Source organism: Harpia harpyja, chromosome 4, assembly GCF_026419915.1.
Source record: "Harpia harpyja isolate bHarHar1 chromosome 4, bHarHar1 primary haplotype, whole genome shotgun sequence".
Classification (NCBI taxonomy): domain Eukaryota; kingdom Metazoa; phylum Chordata; class Aves; order Accipitriformes; family Accipitridae; genus Harpia; species Harpia harpyja.
The window spans coordinates 41,220,115-41,239,525 of record NC_068943.1 but is presented as its reverse complement, the minus strand read 5'-3'; the positions used below and the strand labels follow the sequence as shown (position 1 = coordinate 41,239,525).

Sequence of the window (19,411 nt, the reverse complement as noted above, 5' to 3'; positions counted from 1 at the left end):
GTTCTCTTTTAGGCTGTATTCTGCAAAAGCGGTGGGGCCATCTTTTGAACAGGGTTTTATTGATGGAAAGCCAGCCAAGAATGAGCCTAATCAAATTAGTCAAAGCAGAAGATCTTTAAAAAGGACAGTAGACAGAGTCATCGTGGTCGCAGCTGTGCGCTTCAAAATTGTCATGAAACAGCCTAGAGTCGTGGGACTTAAAATACACCTCTGCTGTTTCTGGCAACCCTTGCAATTAAATTAATTTGCCTCCTACAGACCCACCTGTCTGACCGAGCTGGAATGCTGGCTGGATCAACACATAGCTAGGGCACAGGTAGGAAAATGGAAGTTTTGTAACTGCTTGGCTGAAATGATTATAACTCTACCCAGTAGCCTATATGAATAACAAGCAGGCTGGCGTGATGAATACACTAGCAGTCCAGTTGTGTTCAGCATCTGACATGGGAGTAAAAACAAAAATGGAATAGCATTCCATGGTGCAGAGTAAGCAGCCACAATGAACCTTGGATTGGGGGGGGGGGTTTAAGAGTTTCTAAATTCTGAGTTCTCATTTTCCTGAGCACCTTGCGTAGGGACAGAAGTATTTTATCAAAAGCGTAATTGGAAGAGGGAAGATACGTGGTGAAGGCTTTAGAGAGAATGAAGTTTGAGATGTAAAGGCTTTGACTCTGTTGGTCTCCTGTAAAAGCAGGAATTTTGCTTCTTTGAAGACAGACCGACCCAGTTAGGAGTATGCAGTGATGCTTAGCAGACCATTACAAATCTAAAGCCTGCATGACTGTATATGAACATATACTATCATAAAGCTAAGGCAAGACTGCTAAAATGCATACCTTTGATGGATATCGAGGTTCAGACGTGACTTGAGTGGATTTTTTCCAAAGCACAACCATATGTTTAAGTTCAGTATGAAACATCTTTTAGACATCCTTAACGAAGCAAATGTACACTATTGAAGTTTTTCTGTGGCTTCCTTATAGCGTTTAAGCATTTTATTCCTGACAGTAATGAAGTACTATTTCTTTTGCACAGAGAAGAGCAGCTGAGATGAGATTGAACTCGTAGCTACTGCGAATGTAGTAGAGCAGGGAACAGGGTTCTCCCAGGGCTTACTGCACCATTCCTACATATGTGATATCCTGGTGAAAACGAAGGTGCTAAGAGAAACCTGGCTTGGATTATGTATAAAGCGCTTTTCACAAGCTGCTTGTGCGTGCTGCATCTCCAGAGTACCGAGCGTAACTGTCATCACCATTCTTAGAGCAGAGATTGCTGTGAGACCATGAGTAAGCAGAGCAGGGGTAAGTGTGTACATGTTAGAGCCTTGGTTACAGCTCAGAGACATGTGGTTTTCAGTTATTCTGATTTTTGGGATCTGTTAACACTTTTTTCAGAGGAGACATGCGCTTTTGAATAGCAGTTTATACACTTGCTGATAGTAGCCCTGGTTTTCTTCGTTGCCTTTCACAGATCCTTTAGAAATAGGCCACAGACACCCAGGGTGAAAACCGTGTGTTTGAAAACCACTCTCAACGCTTGAGTTAATTGCCTTTGATCATGAGTTGCCTTTGTCTCAGTCACAAGGTCTCCCGGTGAAGATTAGAGAGCAACTCATGGGGCATCTATTTCTGTATCTCACTTGAACCTTTACCTCTAATTGTTGAAACTTGAACTCTTCTATCCAAATTTTGAAGTTAATGACCTCACTGGAAGAGAGGTGCTTTGCTCAACTGTATGTTCATTTGGGTGACTGTGCCACTATCACCGACTCTTAGACATCCCCCCTGTTTCTAATATAACTGATTGGATTTATGTGGGGGTATCTTTGAGAATACATCCACTGCATCTGGCTAAACTGCATTCCCAGTCTTCTGTATGCCTGCATCAAGCTAGATGCTCAGACCCTGTGTTTTGTAATACTCACATCATTTGGAAGGTAGCAGTTTTTTCTCACAAAGTACTGCTTGTTCTCCTGTACATGCAGGCGTGTGCGCACACACAATCTCTATGTGCTCATTCAGAAGGAATTTTGAACAACGACCATACAAAAACATCGGTTGACCAGCTTTTTCCCTGCTGCTTCCCTACAGAAACAGCTGGTATTACTGTCTTTTTCTTGGTTAATTCTCATCAGATGAAACAGGTTACTAGCTTAAACCTCCAGCCAGAGCGTTGCTTCGCTCTTCTGTTAGCCCTTACAAGCTTGAGTTTGGAGTGAAAAGGAGAGGCATGGTTTTCTGCAATCCTGTGCTCATCTCTAAACAAGCTTCTCCTCCACAGGGAGGCAGGACTTACAGTCAAGATATTAATTGGAAGGAAGCAGATATATTTTGTGGTCTTGAGAGGGGGTTTTTTGGAGCGGGGGCATGTTGGTGTTCCTTCATTATATTTTTCTCTTTAGGTTTTTCTACGCATGGACTCTGACATTTTCCAGACTATTTCCAAGAAAAAACAATGTCAGCTACAAACAGATTGCTGTGAAGTATGAAGGAACATCGGATAAGTATGGACAGTATTCATTTACACCAAACCAAAATACAGTCCTTAATTATTTGTTGGCTTAAAGCATTTATGTCTGCAGTGCAGACAAACTACCAAAAAAAGTGCAGTGCGTTCAAACTACCTTGGGCCCAAGATAGCTTTGAGTATGTCCCTGGCATTCATGCCTCTAGAAAGACAGAAAACTAATGGTAAAATGGATCATCTGAATTCTTTGGAGGCAGGGGAGAAGTCTCCCAGGTGAGTAGACCTCTGAGTCAAAGGGGAATAACCAGAAGTGTTGGGAGAGGAGCAAGGAAACCATGATGTGTTTGTGGGCTGGTAGAGGAGGTGAGTCTCAATTCCAGGATCATTTTTGTGTGTGTAAGTGAAGAAGACATTTTGACACACACAGAAGGAGAAATGATCCCTCAGGGTTTGATACTACATCGCTGAAGGGTAAGAATCCACGGGCTTCAGAAGAGCCAAGTAAATTACAATCCCAGTCCACTTAAGCATTTAAATAGTCTGCCTTTCCAGAAATGTGTTTAAATCACTCCTTAAGAGCTTACCCATTTTGTGAACTTTACTTTTGCCAGTTGCTTCTCTGACTCAGCACAGTGTATTTTATAGCCTGTGTATTAATGGGGTGCACAGAACTGGTTTTGGAGAGTTATGTGCATAAACAGACCCTTGCACTGCGTAAAACAAAACTGGGTAGAAAAGACACCAAAGCATAGGACTAATAGGCAACAGAGCTCAGAAAACCAAAACGTCTCTCCAGGGTAGGACTTCATCTTCCCACAGTTTAAACAAGAAAAATAACAAAAACCCTAACAAAACCTTTTATATAACTTCAGTGTTGCAGTGATCAGTTTCAGGGTTGATGTGACACCAATTATAAACAACAGTTATGCAACTGCCTCGTTGATTGAATTGAAATTAATACAGAGAAAGAAAGAGCCAAGCAAAAAGAAATGGCTTTGGGTTGGCTTGTTTTAAGTAAATTAAAAAATGCTCAGGTCAGCCTCTTTTTCAAAAGTGAGCTCAAGCCCAGGGTGAAAAATCTCCTTGAAGAACAGACAAAGTGAATTGCTCTTAAAAATTCTATTTGTGTTAGAGGCAGAATTTTATCTTCTAAGGCTTACAGCTCCTTTTTTTTTTTATCTGACAGTGAAGTAGTTCAATATTTTAATTTTGTTCAAGTTCCTTTTACTTTAAAACTCCTTTTTAAAAACTGTATGTTTTTAGATGCTAAAAGCACATTGTATCATTGGATTTTGTGATTCCAGTGTCACCGATTCACGCCACCTGAGGAGAAGGCCCATGTACCTGTGTGTGCATACACATTATTTCCTCCGCTCGCCATCTGGCAGGCGTTCAGATGTTTTCGAGTGGAACTGAAGGCAACGTGACTGCTGCGTATTGCACGGGCAGTGTCTGGCATCTCGGAGAGGAATGCCTCCTTAGAGCGAATACCATTTGGTAGCGCTTGAATTCATGTAAAGAAAACTCAGGGAAATTCTTAGTCTAGCTGGCGCTACTGGCAAAGCCTGAGTCCTGCCTGTATTGTACAGGTGTTGTGCCCAACTCATTTTCAGTGATTTGTCTGATAGAGGCAGGATGCAATTACTGTTCAGTACCATTAATGGTTTTGTGTGGACATGAGCTAACCTCCTGGAATTAATTTGCCATTGTGAGTTAGGTGTATAAAACAATACCAGGGTGGATCTCTCATCAAAGAAATACTGTGGCTTTTCTGTTTCTCCAGAATTTCTCCTGTTGATTCAGGGAGTAACGCATCCAGGAAGAGATGGGCAACAGGAATTAAAGCCGTTGTTTCTTTGCTCCTCCTCACCTTTTCCACCCAGAGTGGTAGGAAGCAGAGGAGCCTTGAGCTTGTTGCTTCCAGTGGGGGAGAAGGAAGCCAATTTTGGAGGCTCCTACACAAGATGGGTTTGCTACACATCCCACTGACGTGTGCTAGTGTGAGTCATCCAGGGAATTCACTACCCTGTATGCCACAGGTTCAGTGAGCAAAGTGCCAAAGAAAACCTGCAGAATATAGCATGCTCGCTATTCGTACATGCGCGCTCAGCTGCGATGACCTTTTGTGCTGGATTCCCTGCCAGGCTTGCCACAAGCAGGCATTGGACAAGTGGCTTCATCCCCGGTAGCCTTGTTGTTGAGGAAAAAAAGCTGATCTCAAAGCTACCTCCCTTAGCTGTTGAGTTTCCAAAGGCCACTTGCTTACACTTGTCTTTCCTGGGCCAGTAATTCCGTGTTGCATATTACCCTTGGCGTGCTGTTAGGTGACATGAAGAGTGGGGTCTGTGCAGCCATCTTGTTGTCCTTGCTTGCCTTTCATGCTTTCTTCCTTCTGTCTGTTGCTGTGGATTCTGAGAGGGCAAGGAAAAAGTGAAAGCTTGCATGGCTTCTGACATCTCTCCAAGCCAGAAATAAAGCACTGGGAGGTTAAATTTTATGTTTTGCTTAGCCTTCCCCTCTGAAGACATGAAAAGAATTATAGGAGCTTGATCTATAGTGTGGCTAGGCAGCTGTGATGGGTGCTTTATTAAAGTCTATAGCAATCAAGCTAAGACAAACCAGAACCTTTCCCTGTAGCTTTATGTAACCCTTTAAAAAGTGATGGATGTTTTGCAGCAGGAGTGGGGGGAAATCAGTGGGTTAGGTCAAACTGCACAACACGATAACCAGAACAATTAATAGCACTTAATGTGAAATAGCAAGCTGTTGGCTCCTTGAATATTATATAGTTTATAATCCAGGACTGATTGCCTTTAAAGTACAGCTCTCATTAAAAGAGTGGCTATAGAGCCCTCAGTACAATAAAGCTGTTCCATGGAGATGATCCTTTTCTCTGTGTGATGTCTTAAGTAGTTTTTTTTGCTACTGGTTTTGCCCCTCTTTGAGCGCTATAGGAGCAATGCAGCTTTGGGGGAGGGAACTGGATTCCTTTCTTTCGAGAACTGGCAGCTGAACTGTTAGCTGAACTCTGGTGGCAACGGTGCCTTTTCCCCATCAGTTGCCATTTGTGCAAATTCACTGAATCAGCTGCAGAGCTGTAACTGGGCACGATCTGTTTTTGTCTTTATTGCCAGTGATGATGCCAGAAAGCCTGCAGCTTGAATTCCCATCTCAAAGTGGGTTTGCAGGACCCGTGTTCTGAAAAAGCCTTTCTTTTGTTTGCTGTCCAATACAGAGACTCTGAGCTGGATGTTGGGAGAGACAAAGAATCTGACAGCACAGAATGCAACTTGCTTGACATACCAGGGCACGTTTTCCTCTCCTTCAGCACCTCAGCTATTTTGATCCCTTAATTAACCTGAGGCATTCCATTTTCTAGGTACCTGCTAGTAGACCAGGCAGCTACTTACCTGTCTTCTTTCCTAAAGCCAGAGAAGGAGGAATCAAACCTCAGCAGGAAGAGGGAATAATCAAACCACAGCAGGAGGAGTTAAAAAGAGGCAATTTCTGCTGAACAAACGTCACTTTTGCCAGGATATAAAAAAACAGTCTCATGGATCTCCTTGCCATCTGAATCTATGCAGAGGCTATAGGTGTAAGTCTACACCCCATCTCCTCATGCGGTAACTTAGTGTTTTATGCAGTGCTGTGTGCTGTTATCGCTCTCTCTTACACAGGGTGCAGCCACATCATTTCAGGGTTTCCTGTGTTGTGAGATTGGCACAGAAATGTTCTAGTTCACTCGGAGACTGAGGTCCTCATGCCCATAATATTTTTTATACAACTGCATAAAATTCATTACTTTATTTTTTTTTTTTTTATCAGGGATGTCAAGCACGTCCTCTTTTCTCATTAAAGCTAACTTTATTCTTAAACTCCTGAAGGGAGACAGGGGGAATGAAGAAGTGGAGTTTTGGTTTTCTAGAAGTGTCTTGGAAAGAAAATTACTGGCTTATTGTAATTATCCCCAAAGCAAGAATATAAAACCCACAAAATTGGAAACTAATTTTCACTGCAAGTTTTTAATTTAGAAAGTAACTTTCATTCTGAGTTGGTGGCTCATTTTGAAAAGACAGACTTTTTTTTTTTTTTTGACAAAATACCTCTATGTTTTTGAAATTGCCTCCTGAAAACATCTCAGATTTTTTTTCCATGGTATAGCTTGCTATTAAAGGTTTTCTTCCTGACTTGGAAGACAAGGTAATTTCAGATGATTACCATTTTTCACAAAGTGGATGCAGTTCCCTGCAAGACTCTGGCTTAGTCTTTTGGCAGACTCAGGAAGCCAGCACTCCCTTACTTGCATTCAAGTCATGTTTGGTAGTTTGGCTTTGGGGCAGAGGGGGTTTTGTCACGGCTTTGAAGACTAGAAAACAAACCCTTAATTCCCCTTATGGAAATCGAAAGGAACTGCGCTGGAAGATGGCAGCCCACCATGAAAGTGCATCGAGAAGGGCAGGTATTTGCAGCCCTTTTTCAACTAAGCCATGTGTAGTTCCATTGCCATAACCATGGAGCAAAATGCTTGCCCTCCTTATTCTATTTATGGAAAACAAATATAGTATCATTAGAGCAGGAGAGAGGCTGGACTTCGTAAATTGCATTAGCATTTTGGCAGAGTTTAGATTCCTGTCCTGGAAGAGTGTCCATAACAGAACAATCTGCTTAATTACCCCTAGGTCCAGCAGCCTTGAGTGAGAAAAAACAGATTTTTGCAAAGTAAAACCAGTTCCGCTGTTACCTTTCCAGCCCACTGTCCTTAAACAAAGCAGTTACATCTCTGCGTAACCTTGTGGTGAATGAACTTCAAGTCTCTAAGCCAAGCCTGAATTTAGCTTGTGTTTTTTTAGCTCCAGAGGTGTTTCATTAGCTCAATTACAAGTGACATGTTCCACTATGCGCTGCTGACTGAAAGAACTCAGCCAACCTAAATCCCTCTCCAAACAGAATCCAATTAACCTCTTACTCCCCCTTCCTTTAATCCCCCATGCCTCATGACTTGTTCACAGCCACACCTTTTAAAGAAGACCAAAGTAAACTACCTGAGATAACTATTATACTTAACAACTGAGGTGTTTGTACTTGATTTTTTGGTTCGATTGGGCTTGGGTGTATGCTGTTATTGTTCGAAAAGTAAGAGCCTGCGGGTTTTGTGATGGTGTCCAGCGACAGTTCTCTGTTGCACAACCCACCATTTGGGCAAGTCCCTGGCTGTCCCCATGTGTAAAAGGCAGGCAGTGATCCTCAGTAACATGTAGAAAAGTTGTTGAACGTGTTAGATGCAGACCTCTGTGTAACTGCAGAGACCACCCAGGGACATAACTGTTGTTGCGAACGTGCTTGCTAACGATTCGGTTTGCTTATATGAACTTCAAATCCCTGTTAAGCATTGTTTTGAAGGTGGTTAAGGTGCCTGGGTGTTACACTGGCTTCCTGCTCGGGGCTGAGTTTTGCCCTAGATCCATTAATGTTTTGGCAGCAGTGCCTCCTCGCTGGTGTTGTCAAGACAGTTAGATGCTGAAGTCATCAGTAAGGCATATAACCCTAAATGGATGGGTTGGATCTGTGACCTACTTTAACACACAAGTCTTGCACAAGTCTGACCTTCTCCCCACGATCCACCCTGAGACCTCAACAGCACAAGCCATTTCAAAGCACCCCGTGCGCTGTTCTGGTCATGTGTTGAAGTCTTACTAGCAAGGCAGCAAGGCTGTCAGCTGGGGCCAGGAGCTGTGATTTGGAAACCTTGAGTGCTTGATTTGGCTACAGCCGTGCTTTGCAAATCCACACAAACATCTCATTTTCTCAATTTTTTTCCATTGTATCCACAGCCCATGTCCTGAAGAACTTGTACGCCGTGCGAATTAGTCGTAGGATTATTACTGGAATTTTGTCTGCTTGCATGCTCAAATAAGCTCTCAATCTGGGTTAAGATTTAGGCTGCAGCAGTTGTTGGGTTTTGTGTTGTTAGCAGAGAGTTATTTTTTAAAATAGTTCTGGTTTGGTCTTACAAGCATTTTCCTCCAAACATGACTACAACAAACAAGCAGTAAAACTCAAGAGAGTGGCATAAATGGGCAGTTGAGGACAAACCAGCCCTGGGGACTGATCGGAACAGGTTACAGCAGAGGTGTGGGGTGACACCCCATAAACTGAGGAATACAGTAAAAGCCATACAGAAAAACTCAATCTCTTCCAATAAGGATGCCGTGTGCATTTTGTGGGTCTTGGATCAGCATGATCCAACTCTCTGCGTTCCAGCCAAAGCTAGTTTTGGAAGCGTTGCTACAAACGGCACCATAAAATTTCATATCTTTGCTGGGTTTCTCCTTTTATTCTTGTATGTCTGAAGAGCCTGACAAGCATGTTTCCTAAAAACCTGCTGTGTGGACTGACACTGGGGGTGCCGTATTACCACCCAAAATGGGCTACTGTGTTATGTGGGATAGACTAGAAAAACAGGCATCTGTCTTGGGAAGGCCGACAGGTTCTGGATGGGCGTCGGGATGAGTGCCAACATGGTGTTTTGGTGGGGCAATGCGGGCAGATCGTCCAGACTGGTGCGTGCCCGTATTTATATACATGTGTGCATTTGTGCAGCTCGCTGAGTGATAAAACAGGATGAATGCCCTGTAACGTGGGAAGGCAGCGATGAGGCTGTACTTAACTGCAAAGTCAATACAGAGAGAACTAGTCTGGTCAGGTTTTCCTCAGACAATTATCTATTTATTCTCTCCGTATAACATCACTAAATCATTTTTTGGCTTTTCTGCTTTTAATTCTCCTTTCCTCCCTTAAGCTGAGCATCCATCCTTCCTATCTTTTGCTGTCTAAAGCCCATTCTCGCCAGTGGTCCCAGCGGCCTTCAGACAAAACACACATCTCCCCGCTTCCCTCGTCGTCGAAAACGGCAACCTTCCGCTCCCTTCACCGAACCCCCGGGCGAATCAGGACTGTTGGCTGCTAACCGAGCTTATGCAGTTTCTTTGCTCTGGGCCCAGCTAACATGTCTGGGTTTTATGTAGCAGTGGGCCCAATCCCAACCCTGATCTAAGCCTGCCTAGAGGTGCTTTCCCCATCTCCTGAACCAGGCTGAGACGTTCACAGGTGTCTGTCTGGTTCAAAGCATGGGTGAAGCACGTTCCTCGGTGCTTTGGGCTGTTTGAAATCCGCACAGCATTTCTGTGGCTTTAGCCTATTTCTTCATTTAATGTTCTCTGTTCTTGGAGATGTTTTGTTTCTGCCTATCCCCTTAAGAGGTCAAGTGCTTCCAGAGGGAGGTTAGCCTGTAGTTTTCCATGTACCCCGACTACTCGGCGCATGAGTGAATTTGTTCTGTGATAATACAGCTGAGCAGGCAAAACCACAAGTAAATCAGGCTGGGTTTTTTTCCTCACTTTTAATAACAGTTTACTATTCTGTAAGTGCATGTAAAGCACATGCCCTATTCCCCCAGCCAAGGAGCTTGACAGCTTGTCAGCAAGAACTAGCATAGGTCTAGAGTGACTGATTTATGCAAGTAAAAGCACACGTGCCAAGACCTGGCAGCAGCTTGCTCCTTCTTTTTTTTTTTTTTTTTTTTTTTTGTAACTACTTGGCAGCCCTCTCTCTTCTCCTTCGTCCAAACTTTTGCCTTTTATAGTCTTTGAATAACGCCTTTTTTTTTTTTTTTTTTCAATGTATGTAGCAGTTTCCCCTCCCTTCTCTTTCAGCCATTTGCTCTCCTTATCTGAATTGGCCATGGGACAGGAGATCTTGGCTTCACAACATGCAGTTCTTGACTGAGTACACACAATCACAAACCCGATTGCACATGGACTCATGTTTTTATGCATGGGAATGGGTGCATCAGGGCTTCATAACACTTTCTTACCTGTGCTCTGATATCCCCATGCTCATGTGTTGTACATGCTTGTGCTAAAACTTACCTTCCTTTGAAGAAGCATATGCACATACGTGAGCTGACACTGGTGCAATCAAGCTTTTATTAACATTGATTCTCATGTTCTCTGTGTAGAACGCTCATTTAAAGAATTACACAAATTTGTCTGCATAGCCAACTGGGAATTCTTACACACATGCATATACAAACAACTATAAACCACACTGTATAATCATATGGCCTCCAATGTAGATTCAAACTTGATTATGTATGAGGGTTTATTGATTTGCTCTTTCTCACTCAAGCCCGTGTTCAGGTATAGGCTCATACGCAGCTGTGCAGTCGCGCGGTTTCTCAGACACAGGCATTCTTAGGCACAGACAGTCTCTCACACATAAGCTTATAGATTTATGATTTGTTGTGAGAGTTGAAAACAGCTGCTGCAGGCTAATCAAATACAGCAGAAGATTTAATGCAAAATATTGAAAAACACTGTCTGGTAGGAGGGTGAAATTCTTAAAAACATGCTGGTCTCATGGCGCTAGGCCAGTGCAAGAAGATTTGCACCTGGCCATGATAAACATCAGCAACGGGTCTGGAGGAGGCAGCTTCACCCTGCTGCCAGACACACAGGCTAAAATTCACATTGGGTTTGGCCCTGCGAGTAAGATGCATAAGTCTGAGGCTGTGGTTTTTCAGGGGCACACAAGCAGAGCTGCTTAGCATGGACTGGTAGGAAAGAAGAGTAGTCCAACTCGAGCACAAGCTTTGCAGCACATTGGCAGAGCAGGTTGAAGTTCTCGCTACTGGCTCACTTCTGCCTGTCTCTGTGGACAAATGGAAAGCCTATTTCTCCAGGGCTGTCAGTTCAGCACCTTTCACCAGTTCTGCTAAGGCTGCAAAGGCTTGGAAATAATTAACTGCAAAGGAAAGAATTTCATCTCAGGTTTCTGCTGACTGACGACACAGGCAATTTATGATGCCACAAGAAGCTCAGGCTGGGATTATTTCTATGTAACTCCCAACGCTGCTGCTTGGCAGCTTAGTGACTGTGTTGGAAGTGACTGAACTAGATTAATACCTTGTGGATTTGAACTATAAACTTCCACGAGCTTGGAGTTCGGGGGCTCGGCTTAGCTGAGTACAGGCTAGAGCTGCGGCACTTGCAACACCCTCATCTCCCTTTCCCGGTGCCGGTCGGTGGGAGTTGTCAGCACAGCTCTCCCCTTTCCCACCCGGCAGGTATGATCTGACTCGTCCATCTCCAAAGGTGAGACCACAAAGGGCTGGGCTGTGAAAATAGTGCGGGATCAGTCTTCAAAGTGTCCTTCCCTTGAAACTTTGGCTCGGCAGCCTCAGTGGGTCTGTGCTGCCACTCACTCTCTGGAAAATGAAGCGAGCGGCTCCTGCTTCCTTGGGTGCTAGGCAGAGAAAATGTGATACCTGAGCAGGGCGCTCAGATGTCGCGGCTGAAGGACAGGTGTATTTTGTTCCTGTCTGCTCTTGCAAGGAACAGGAGACAAGAGGCTCCTGCTCCGGTAGTGGTTTTGGCTGCAAAAAGAGATCACTCTTTTGCAGTTGATGGTTGTGGGTTTAGTCCCTGTTATTTACCTGCAAATGTATATCAGTCTGTCTGACTGGAGACTCCACAGGCTGACCCAGCAAGCCAGTTCTACTGTGCACCCTGCTGTGAGCTGAGAGAGAAGATCTTCTAAATAGAAGGGCCATGGGGCAGTTGGGCCAAGCCCGCTGATTTTGCACGTGCCTGTCTGCACAATCTTCAGCCAGCGGTTTACCCCCAGTTATTCCTGGTCTATCCTACCCCCATATGCTGTGAATACCTCCCTATCTTTGCTGTGCGTTTTGAGATCATCAGGTGAACCATGCTGTTCAATCTGTTCTTTGCAGTGAGACAACAGCTGCACATCTACATATTGGTGAACCAACAGCTCTGACTCACGGCTGATGGGCTCCATTCTGCCAAGGAGCCCATATTCCCTCTCTTCGTGGGTAGACAGCCCTGGGTGGCATAAAGTACACACTGAAACGCGCCATCCGGGGATATGAGAAGCATCTGTTCCTTCCAGATGTTCAGTCATCTCATTGTTTGTTAGATTTGAGGACAGGAACCCCCTTCAGTTATGTGAGGCACTCGCTGTTCTCAGATGTCCGGGAGAGTGTGTGGGGTGGGGGGAAAATTGGCTTTGTGTGACGCCAGCAAGGAATAGAGGCAGAGGTTTCGTGCTTTTTGGAAAACACTTGAAAGGCCTTTGAGCTCTGGCTAATCTCCATTGTTCGTGTGTTTTCCGGCAGCAGAACGAGAGAGGAAGAATGGAAAGAGGCAAGAGAGCAGAGCTGAGAATTAGAACTGGAAGCCTTTCCCGTGCTCAGGCGAGCTTGGCAGAATCCGTCGTGGCAAATGGAGCTGGATGCAGCAGAATCCAGGCTTAAGCTTGGCTCAGATCTTGGACCCAGCAGAGCCTCCTTAGATCTGCAGGAGCTTTGTGAGTAGATGAATGCATTTGAGCCAGCCTCACTGAACCAGACGCAAGTGCAGCTGTTGAATTCAGGTGTGGAACAGGGCAGAGGGTAGCGTTGCCCAAATTTGAGGCCTTTTTGCCCACAGCTATTTTGTGTCTCTGATTTTTCTGCAGGCTTATTGTCTTCTGCCACTATAGATCACACAAGACTGCTAGAACTACACAGGCATTGCAAGCTTTGACTCATTAATATAGGTAAGCTGAGGCACAAAGCTGCAAAATAACATGCGCAAAGTTGCCAGTAAACGTTTAGCAGAGCTGTGTATTGTACCTGAAATGCACTGAATTCCACGTTAAACCTTTAATGCCCTCCTCTCCCAGCACACTGCATTTTAGCACCATATGGGCCATTTGCAGAGTGCAATTTTGGTCCGTCTACATCATTATATCCTAGCTGACGGGTGCGTAGTTTGAGATACAGGGTTCCCGTCTGAGTTTCATTTCTGATGGAGACATTTCTAAGTGCAGCAATACCTAAAACAGACATGACTTGAGGAACAGAGGTAGTGTGGCTCTTCATTTTTCTGTATGGGTTCAACCAGGTACGGACTAGAGCAAGGCCAGAGCAGAAACCTGACATCGGCTAGAGCAGTGCCAGAAAAAGCTGTCCCTTCAGTATATCCCTCCCACTTCTATCCACTGAGGGAAAACACCGTGCAGCCCCCAAACTTTCCCACTCAATACTTGTTCCCTTTCCTCTGCACCAGCAGAAAAGCTTTGTTAAAAAAGAGTCATTTTCATTTCAAGATTTTAAATGTTTTGTTCCTGACGGTGAGTCAATGATTTTTCCAGTCCCTCCCCCACAATAAACAAGTGCAGGCTGAGTGTGGTCCAGAGGAAAATGTGAGTTACACATGTCCTGGCTACATGCTTCTCCGGTACCAATGATAACCATATGGTGGCTTTCAGACCCCAGCTCTCCAACGAGAAGTGTTAGCATGAATCAGTGCAAGCTCCCGCAGAGTAGATAAGTAACCCAGCCTTGCTGGTAGCTGCTTGCATGTGCCCAGCAAACACCTTCACACCCTAGTACAGTTGTAGTGCCTTGTTTTGTGGTTCAGCTTCACCCAAGCTGAGGAGGATTGGGCTAATGAGCTTGGCTGAGAAACTCCTGCAGTACAAGAACCCTCGTGTAACAAACCCTTGTCACTGAGCCCACAGCTCGTATTGCAATTCTCTGCTCCAGCACTTTGCCGGGGAGAGGGAATTGTACTGCCCATCTCCGCTCCTTTCTCTGCGAGCATAGAAACTGTATTTTCTGTTCTGGGAAAGGAAATTAGAAGGGTTGGGGAAGGGCACAGACAGACCTTGGGCTAGTTTCCAGGTTTAGAGGCAAACCAAGTGCAATAGGTACATTATGATTTTGGCATCTCACTCATTTAGGATGCAAATACTACCTACCAACCCTAGCTAGAACAGCCCATCAATTGTTTGTCAAGTTTGAGGACTGTCATGGAAGCAACCCTGTCCCAAAACCAGTGCAGGAACCACAGCGTGCCGCAGGCCCCCAGAGCATGTCATACTGCTATGACCTTGCATGATACTGCTTGCATACCATGCGTGCAGAGCTCTCAGCTCCCCGTAAGTTAGCAGCATCATCACCATTTTCTGCAGGGTAATAGGAAAACCGAAGCCCAGATATCCTAGAAGACGTTATTCCCATCACGACCTAAATACCTTGGAAGACTGGGTCATGGAAGAAGGTCCTCTCACTTTGAGGCTGACTTCTTAGCTTCCCTTTCTCCGAGCTTGCCCTGGCCTTTGCTCGCACAGTGTGCGAGATTTCCCCATGCGTGGTTTCCCATTCCTCTTTGAAAACAGCTAGTCCCTGCAAGCACTCCATATCTCATTTACCTGTGTTTCCACTTCCTTATTTTGAGCTACTAGGGGAGCAAACAGGAGGAGGTTCATTGATTATTTTTAGCGTAAAATCTCAGCTAGGTAACCTTTATTAAAGCTAAGCTAAATACGCAGCAAACATAAGCTTTACTCAGGCAGCAGTTCACAGGAACTTGGCAGAGGCCTGCCTGCGTTTCAGAATCCTTGTCCTTTTTTCTAGATGAAAGCCCTGCAGAAGGATTTGTTTTTCAGACAGAAGGCAAGCCAAGTTGGTGATTTCATCGCAAGGCAGGCTGTGTCAAGCTGGTCCTATTCAAACACGCAGGAAATCAAGCTTGGAGCTTGTTCAGAAACGAGGATGGAGAGTGGGGGTAGAGAGGGGGGCCCTGAGGAGAACAAGGTCTTAGATTCTGAAACTGAGCTCGGAACAAGCAGGGCAGATACCTGCTGTCAGTGTAGTGCTGCAGGGACCCGTCCTTCACCCTTTGAAGGGTTAACTGGCAAAGTTTCAAGTAGCATTTATTAATTTCCAGCTCTTCCAAGAAGCTATCCCATCTCTGTCCTCACGGAGCCCTGCGAGGGCCATGTGCAGCATCGCTCTGATAAGAGGTCAGGTGGCTACCACAGGCAAAGGCAAATTTTCCCAGTCCCCTCATTTCAGTACATTTTCTTCTGTTTAAAGCAATTATTGTCTGATTAAAGCAGTTGCTTTCTGAGCGTAAATGTGGATTACTGAGGAGAGGAGAGAAAGCTTGCTCTGACCATGGGAATGGGGAGAGGGAAGTGGAAGAGACTCTTGTGAAGTCATTCTTTACAAGCTGTTATAATGATCTCCACTTAAACATTTGTAGAGCAGCTATATAACACCAGTGGTAGAGGGGAGGCAACGGATGGCAGAATTCAGAACATTTGTTCTTGGGTCTGCTACAAAATCTCTGAGATCTTTGGATAGGCCCTTCCCAGGCAGCAAGGGAAGCACAGTGGAGAAAATCTTGGCACAATTTTATCTGTTGCATTTCTGCAGCTGCAAACTGGCCTTTGATTGGCGAAGATATCGCTCCAAGAATCTCCATCGCTACGCAGCATTTCGAACACAGCTAATCACATGGGAAATTAGTGAGAGAAACCTGCTTGGGATGTATGTGTGAGCATGTATAATTCTTCAACCCTAAATAACGTCTGCAGGGGCTTCTGAGTAAGGCAGGCAGAGTTTGCTGTCACTGTTAGAAAAAGCTCAGACCTGCCCCTTAACACTTACTCTGTCTACAGAAGAACTTTAAGGACTCCAGTCCTTCCTTTCTAGCAATTGCTTTCATGGATCCAGATTTTAGTGGTTTGGTTTTTTTAAAATCAAGCACTTTCTGATGTGAATAATACCAACAAAATGTTTGCAGCTTGGTCTACAGGATGGGAAAAATGCAGACACCAAAAGCCAAGGCAGTTTCTTATCGTTGATGCTCATTAGGTACTTTTTTACATTAGTGGCTGGTGCTGGAATCTGCCCACACAGGCTGGAGGCTGAGGAAATATTATTTGAACACATCTGCTCCAAGAGATACCATCAGACTTGGGGAGCATCTTGTGGTAATTAGGGGAATTCATGTCCTTATTTAGTCCAGCAGAGTTTTTTCCTGACTGGTTTTTTTTTTTCGTTCGTGGGATCCTTTAAAATTTTGTTTTCTGCATATTTTTTTTTCAACAGCTGAAGGTCTCCCAGGCAATATTAAGACCCTGTGTTCACATAGCACCCTCTTCCCTGTTGCAAAGCACCTGGCAAAGCTGGTAAGAAGTATTTCGGAAGTAAAGGAAGAGAAACTTGCAGCCACGGGCTCGAAATACAACACAGAGTTGTGGTCCATAATTGCCTTTCCCCTTTCCTGTCCCTGCCATGTCTTCTCCCTCCTCCCTCCTCGTTTCCCAACCTACCCGTATGCATCAGCTCTCCAGGTTGAAAGCCCCTACAAGACCCCAGGGTTGGTGTGAAAGCAGACCAGTTGCCTGCCTTTGACTCTTCTGCCCAAAATGCTGCCCTGAGCTCTCCCGATAGCTCTTGTTTGAGTGGTCTGCACTTAGCCGTGAAAGGCAGGGGTCGAACCGGATCAGCCGGGTGATTTCCCAGGCCCAAAGTGTCGTCTTCCTCTCCTTTCTGCTGCTCTTGCCAAAGGCAGGGTGGTACCTGCCTTCGCCGACTCAAAACTCAGTCCCCCAGCAACTTTCATCTCCTCATGAGAACTACTTTACAAAATCTTCTGAAGAGGAGGAGAGCTTTAAGCCCCTGTCCTTTTTTCTGAAAAAGGAGCCTTTAATATGGTTTAATTAAAAGCTCGTTCTGCAGAGCTCATTTGATGTCAGTTTTGAAATTCTGTGCATTTTGTTTCCATTCTTATTCTTTTGTGCGTTTAAATCAGTACATTTCCAAATAAGGTTTTTGTGTGCTCACCGCAGATCTCTGCACTCACTCCTTGAACCTTAATGCTTTTTGTAGTGTTGAGCAGTGACAGGGTTATGTTAACCTCTCTGCTTCACTAGGCACATTTGTTCCCTCAAAATCAACACAGCAGCTGTAGACACTGACATCTGAAACAGTCCTGGCTCTCTTTACGGCACAGAGTTTCTCTTTGGGCTATGTGAACTGCGCGGAGTGCCTTGCAGAGAACACAAGCCAGAAAAGCAGGTGCTCAAGGACGATGAACCCTTAGCTAGGAAAATAGAGGCTCTCGGGTTCTTTTCTTGTTGGCTGGTCTTCCCTTCTGAATAGGCAACCGCTGCCCTCTGAGACAGAGCCGCGTGGGAAGGCAGGAGCTTGCCAGCGGCTGAGAAGCTGCCCTGCCTCAGCTTTTGAGTTCTCATGGGAAGGGTGCGCGTCCCAGTCCATAGCCACCCAAAGGTCCCCACGGAGCAGACCTCTCATCCTGGCATTGGAGCTTTAGCACAGGGAAATGGCGTGACTCGCACAGAGCCAGGAGCCGAACACAGGTAGCGTGACTCCCAGTTCGGCTGGCGAACTGGTCATCTGGGAGCCAGCACGTGGGGCAGTTTTATTTGGCACGGAGGAAGCCGCTTGGGCAGCTGGCTAGATTGGGTGGACATTGGGGTGTGTATGTCTGTGGTGGGGACAAGGTGGGTTCACTTCAGGCCAGGCTTGCTTTGGGGCCAGCTGTAGCTTGACGCAAATCTGCCCGTTACACTAAACATGAGCACCTGGCTGGGCTTAAATGCTGCTTCTCATGGGGAGGGGAGCTGGCTGGCTTTGCCTTCTGCTTGGTGAGCTTCTGCAGTCCTTCCTGGGGACCTGGGAGCTTGAAGGAGAGGAGCTTTAAATGGGAATATGGTTTTGCAGGAGATGAATGTCAGAGACCCTGGCTGGAACTCCTCTGTGTCGGATCCAGGAGACTGAGCTGCGCTGCTTTCGGGATCCTGTGGTTAGCAACATGCAGGAAAACCAAGGTGGAATGTGAGTAGTACAGCATAATGCTGAAGTACAAATCCTGTTTGAATTGGGGTGGGGGGATAAAGCTGTGCAGTGACTGCATTTCTATCTAATCACGCTCTGGGGAGTGGAAAGCTAGGGAGTGCTGCTGGGAGAGGAGGCAAGGGTACATGTGTTTTAGTTTTTGAAAAAAACTCTCACTTTGAGAAAGCAAAGGTCATCTAGAAAAAGCCTGAATTGAGGCCAAGAGCTAAGAAACTTGCAAAAGTAATGCAGGGTTTCCCCCCACTGCTTACTTTCCATTTCTAGCTTGACCAGCTGCTAGAGCCCTTCCTTGGCTGGCCAGGGATGAAGAAGCCCTTTTCTCTCCCTGAAACAGGGGCAAACAACAGCAACAAATGGCTTTCTTGAAGAACTGAAGCTTTTATTGGAGCACCTCTCTGTTTTGTAGCTGGATGAACACGCTGAGAGGACAACATGATCAAAAGGTGCCCTAAGTGCTGGGAAGACACAGCTGACATGAAGGCAGTGAAAAGGCTGGGGGAAGAACTTACTTCTGCGTGAGCTGTTTGAGACGGCTGGGAGGGCAAGGGTGCTGCTTTGTTCAGTGCCTTTTGCCTGTGCCACGATCCTGTTAGTGCTGCGATCTGAATAGTTTTAATTTTATTCCTAATTTTACGCGCTGCGCGCAGATCGTAAAAATTGGTGCTGTGGTTGCCTAGTGGAGATGAAAGCGGCTCTACCTGATGTGTACGGTGACCAACAAGGAGAATTAAGTTGCACGTTTTGGAATCATTTCTGCTGTTCTAGCTAGATGAAGCTCTGCCGTGAAATGGTGGATTTCCTTAAGCTTTGTCTATTTCTTAGCACCCCTGCTGATAATTTTCCTGTGACTTTCCCATTTGTTTTTCTTGGCCTTTGGAAGCCAAATGCTCAGAGGTGACTGCCTGGCATCTGTCCGTATTAGTTGTGAAATGGGGAAGACTGTGACCCAGAAGCTTGAAATTTGTCAGCTTCCTATAAGGGTGCTGAGAGGAGGTATGGTTATCGGGGGGTCCCTCAATTAAGGGGGAGCCTGTGTTACATTCCTGGGTGTAGTTCTGTGTGCGGTATGACTAATGGAGAGCCCTCCCAGGACAGGGGAAATGGAGGTGGTGGTCATGGGGCCTGTGGCTTCAGGAGTCATTTTTGTTGTCGGATACTAAGAAATGAGTGGTTGTCATGGTTACCGGCCTCACTTTCTTGGTCTTG

The 19,411-nt window shown here is 45.4% G+C and overlaps 2 long non-coding RNA genes across 3 annotated transcripts; both read left to right on the top strand.

The window, feature by feature from the left end:
* Positions 1–41: 41 nt before the first annotated feature.
* LOC128141541 (uncharacterized) lies at positions 42–4,527 on the top strand. Of its 2 annotated transcripts, none has more exons than XR_008235086.1 (4): positions 42–316; positions 1,036–1,304; positions 2,405–2,506; positions 4,253–4,527. It is a non-coding gene; the product is annotated as an uncharacterized LOC128141541 (long non-coding RNA). The 2 variants fall into 2 exon arrangements; XR_008235085.1 differs by having other exon boundaries at positions 2,405–2,742.
* An 8,143-nt stretch (positions 4,528–12,670) lies between these two features.
* LOC128141301 (uncharacterized) lies at positions 12,671–16,925 on the top strand. The gene is made up of 3 exons (XR_008234946.1): positions 12,671–12,855; positions 16,433–16,512; positions 16,678–16,925. It is a non-coding gene; the product is annotated as an uncharacterized LOC128141301 (long non-coding RNA).
* The last annotated feature ends 2,486 nt before the right edge of the window (positions 16,926–19,411 follow it).